General features: G+C 52.6%; 1 non-coding gene across 1 annotated transcript in view; it reads left to right on the top strand.

Moving 5' to 3' along the window:
- The first annotated feature begins 3,704 nt into the window (after positions 1 to 3,704).
- The window catches only part of LOC126430496 (small subunit ribosomal RNA), a 1,909-nt gene continuing 613 nt past the window's right edge, over positions 3,705 to 5,000 (top strand). The window contains exon 1 of the ribosomal RNA XR_007577158.1: positions 3,705 to 5,000. This exon is cut by the window's right edge and continues 613 nt beyond it. This is a non-coding gene — a ribosomal RNA (small subunit ribosomal RNA).

Raw genomic sequence — 5,000 nt, 5'->3', positions numbered from 1 at the left:
TGCCTTAACCTAACCTATATCGTGCCTTAACCTAACCTATATCGTGCCTTAACCTAACCTATATCGTGCCTTAACCTAACCTATATCGTGCCTTAACCTAACCTAATTTGTGCCTTAACCTAACCTAATTTGTGCCTTAACCTAACCTAATTTGTGCCTTAACCTAACCTAATTTGTGCCTTAACCTAACCTAATTTGTGCCTTAACCTAACCTAATTTGTGCCTTAACCTAACCTAATTTGTGCCTTAACCTAACCTAATTTGTGCCTTAACCTAACCTAATTTGTGCCTTAACCTAACCTAATTTGTGCCTTAACCTAACCTAATTTGTGCCGTAACCTAACCTAATTTGTGCCGTAACGTAACCCATGTTGTGCCGTAACGTAACCCATGTTGTGCCGTAACGTAACCCACGTTGTGCCGTAACGTAACCCACGTTGTGCCGTAACGTAACCCATGTTGTGCCGTAACGTAACCCATGTTGTGCCTTAACCTAACCCATGTTGTGCCTTAACCTAACCCATGTTGTGCCTTAACCTAACCCATGTTGTGCCTTAACCTAACCTACGTTGTGCCTTAACCTAACCTACGTTGTGCCTTAACCTAACCTACGTTGTGCCTTAACCTAACCCATGTTGTGCCTTAACCTAACCCATGTTGTGCCTTAACCTAACCCATGTTGTGCCTTAACCTAACCCATGTTGTGCCTTAACCTAACCCATGGTGTGCCTTAACCTAACCCATGGTGTGCCTTAACCTAACCCATGTTGTGCCTTAACCTAACCCATGTTGTGCCTTAACCTAACCCATGTTGTGCCTTAACCTAACCCATGTTGTGCCTTAACCTAACCCATGTTGTGCCTTAACCTAACCCATGTTGTGCCTTAACCTAACCCATGTTGTGCCTTAACCTAACCCATGTTGTGCCTTAACCTAACCCATGTTGTGCCTTAACCTAACCCATGTTGTGCCTTAACCTAACCCATGTTGTGCCTTAACCTAACCCATGTTGTGCCTTAACCTAACCCATGTTGTGCCTTAACCTAACCCATGTTGTGCCTTAACCTAACCCATGTTGTGCCTTAACCTAACCCATGTTGTGCCTTAACCTAACCCATGTTGTGCCTTAACCTAACCCATGTTGTGCCTTAACCTAACCCATGTTGTGCCTTAACCTAACCCATGTTGTGCCTTAACCTAACCCATGTTGTGCCTTAACCTAACCCATGTTGTGCCTTAACCTAACCCATGTTGTGCCTTAACCTAACCCATGTTGTGCCTTAACCTAACCCATGTTGTGCCTTAACCTAACCCATGTTGTGCCTTAACCTAACCCATGTTGTGCCTTAACCTAACCCATGTTGTGCCTTAACCTAACCCATGTTGTGCCTTAACCTAACCCATGTTGTGCCTTAACCTAACCCATGTTGTGCCTTAACCTAACCCATGTTGTGCCTTAACCTAACCCATGTTGTGCCTTAACCTAACCCATGTTGTGCCTTAACCTAACCCATGTTGTGCCTTAACCTAACCCATGTTGTGCCTTAACCTAACCCATGTTGTGCCTTAACCTAACCCATGTTGTGCCTTAACCTAACCCATGTTGTGCCTTAACCTAACCCATGTTGTGCCTTAACCTAACCCATGTTGTGCCTTAACCTAACCCATGTTGTGCCTTAACCTAACCCATGTTGTGCCTTAACCTAACCCATGTTGTGCCTTAACCTAACCCATGTTGTGCCTTAACGTAACCCATGTTGTGCCTTAACGTAACCCATGTTGTGCCTTAACCTAACCTATAATGTGCCTTAACCTAACCTAAAGTGCGCCGTAACCTAAACTATATTGCGCCTTAACCTGACGCACGTTGTCGCTGAACCTGCTCTGTAATTGTTATGCAACCCGTTAAAGTAGTGTAGTGTTGCCTAACCGCAACCCTCGCAATATAGTTCGCTACTCGCACTGCCCGGTCCCCTGTGTATCGCGTCATGTTAAACACCTTGCAGGTGTTGCTGACTTTCCACATGCTCCTGCTATACACTGTAGTGTGGATAGCAGCAGGACGTACATGCCCCCCCCCTTCCCCCCTGCCTTCGCAAGCTGGTCGGTGAGAAGTTTGCATGTTCAATGCCCTTCGCATGCCGACGTACTCAGCCTACGTTGTGGTACGGCCTGTCACCTGTCCGCCGATGTACGCAAAACCCACAAACTGTACTGCACATTGCTCCGTATGTACTGAATGATACATCGTGGCCCATGTGACCGTATGACGACAGCGCCTAGCAACGGCGGACCATACAGTCCAAATATTGTGCACGCAGCTACGTGTCGTCTCCCTATAAGAGCTGGATTGCAGTGTGGTACGCCATACAGACGTGTGGGAGGAACGGACGCCCTGGATGGCGATCAGCATGAGCAGTCTGTTGATGTAGTGGAGCGTGTATTCGGACGTAGTCGTCTCTTCTCACACACCGTGATAGCATGTTGCACCGCGTTCCACATCTGCGACATGCTGCAGAGGCGGGCTGACAGTCGTTCGCGCAATGGACACCGCATACGTACGGGGTCTACCTTCCACGTGTTCTCTAGGCGTGCACATGTTGTTGCGTCTATGTGGGCAGACGTAGTGTGTTGTGACACCTGACACAGGCATGCAATACTCGTTGCAAATGGCGATGGACGTGTACGTTTGCTGGTGACGTTACGCAAATGAACAACCGGTAACCCGTTGTGGTGCGGTTGTTCTCGCTAGAGGTGAATCAGTGTTGGCGACGATCGGTCGAGCTATTAACCGGTTGTTTCAGGGATACCCACCATGCCCACGAACGTGAAAGGGGACCCACCATGCCCACGAACGTGAAAGGGGGGGGGGGGGGGGGGGGGGGGGGGGATCTGGGTGTGAGGCGATACGCGGCGGTGGCTGGGTGGGACCGTCCCCGGCCGGTGAGGGGGGGCCGCCCGGCGTGCTGGCAGCGCGGTGCGTGGGCGCACGCGCTACAGCCGGCTGGTGGGGGCGGCCGGTGGCAGGCGCGCCGGCCGACGGACGCGGCAGGCGGCGCAGCTGCGCGCCGGCGCCCCCTGCTCGCGGCGCCTTGCGGCCAAAGTAGGTCCTCGCGGGCCCGGTGCGAAGCGCGGTGGCCATCTGCAGTGTGCTGGTCCGATTGAGGACTTTGTGCGCTGAGGATGCGCCGCCGCCCGGCGCTCGGCGCCGCGACGCCGTCTGCTGCTCGGTCGCCCCAGCGGTTCTCGCAGGTGGTTTGTATCGCAGCTGTGCGGACGTGTTGGCGCGTGCGCTGTGCTGGGAGAGTTCGCTTCGGCACCCAAGTAGGGCTTTTGTCCTTCTGTGGCGCTGGCGTTGGAGCTGCCGGTCACCGTAGGTGGCGCGTGTTGTCTCCCGCCGGCAATGCCACGACAGCACGCTCCCGGGCCTCTGTCGGCAGCGGCAAGCTCAGTTGGGAGCACGGGTGGTCGCACCTAAAGCGTCTACTCGCCTAACTCCGGGCGATTGCGCCTCTCTCGAACCCGACCAAGTACTTAGGACGGCGCTGCGCGCCGCCGGGACCTGAGAGGGTTTCGAGGTGTGTTGTGCAGGGGAGCTCAGCCTCCTCCTGTTTGCAGAATAATTGAGCGGACGCTTGCGTGTTCGCGCGGGCCCCCGGGACACACTCCCGGGCGGCCGGCTGCTCAGCTCTAGTTGACGCAGCTCCCTGGTTGATCCTGCCAGTAGTCATATGCTTGTCTCAAAGATTAAGCCATGCATGTCTCAGTACAAGCCGCATTAAGGTGAAACCGCGAATGGCTCATTAAATCAGTTATGGTTCCTTAGATCGTACCCACGTTACTTGGATAACTGTGGTAATTCTAGAGCTAATACATGCAAACAGAGTCCCGACCAGAGATGGAAGGGACGCTTTTATTAGATCAAAACCAATCGGTCGGCTCGTCCGGTCCGTTTGCCTTGGTGACTCTGAATAACTTTGGGCTGATCGCACGGTCCTCGTACCGGCGACGCATCTTTCAAATGTCTGCCTTATCAACTGTCGATGGTAGGTTCTGCGCCTACCATGGTTGTAACGGGTAACGGGGAATCAGGGTTCGATTCCGGAGAGGGAGCCTGAGAAACGGCTACCACATCCAAGGAAGGCAGCAGGCGCGCAAATTACCCACTCCCGGCACGGGGAGGTAGTGACGAAAAATAACGATACGGGACTCATCCGAGGCCCCGTAATCGGAATGAGTACACTTTAAATCCTTTAACGAGTATCTATTGGAGGGCAAGTCTGGTGCCAGCAGCCGCGGTAATTCCAGCTCCAATAGCGTATATTAAAGTTGTTGCGGTTAAAAAGCTCGTAGTTGGATTTGTGTCCCACGCTGTTGGTTCACCGCCCGTCGGTGTTTAACTGGCATGTATCGTGGGACGTCCTGCCGGTGGGGCGAGCCGAAGGCGTGCGACCGCCTCGTGCGTGCTCGTGCGTCCCGAGGCGGACCCCGTTGAAATCCTACCAGGGTGCTCTTTATTGAGTGTCTCGGTGGGCCGGCACGTTTACTTTGAACAAATTAGAGTGCTTAAAGCAGGCAAGCCCGCCTGAATACTGTGTGCATGGAATAATGGAATAGGACCTCGGTTCTATTTTGTTGGTTTTCGGAACCCGAGGTAATGATTAATAGGGACAGGCGGGGGCATTCGTATTGCGACGTTAGAGGTGAAATTCTTGGATCGTCGCAAGACGAACAGAAGCGAAAGCATTTGCCAAGTATGTTTTCATTAATCAAGAACGAAAGTTAGAGGTTCGAAGGCGATCAGATACCGCCCTAGTTCTAACCATAAACGATGCCAGCCAGCGATCCGCCGCAGTTCCTCCGATGACTCGGCGGGCAGCCTCCGGGAAACCAAAGCTTTTGGGTTCCGGGGGAAGTATGGTTGCAAAGCTGAAACTTAAAGGAATTGACGGAAGGGCACCACCAGGAGTGGAGCCTGCGGCTTAATTTGACTCAACACG

Source organism: Schistocerca serialis, unplaced genomic scaffold (genome assembly GCF_023864345.2).
Source record: "Schistocerca serialis cubense isolate TAMUIC-IGC-003099 unplaced genomic scaffold, iqSchSeri2.2 HiC_scaffold_1049, whole genome shotgun sequence".
NCBI classification, from domain to species: Eukaryota; Metazoa; Arthropoda; class Insecta; order Orthoptera; family Acrididae; genus Schistocerca; species Schistocerca serialis.
The sequence above is the reverse complement of the archived record's forward strand: the minus strand, read 5'-3'. Positions and strand labels throughout refer to the sequence as shown.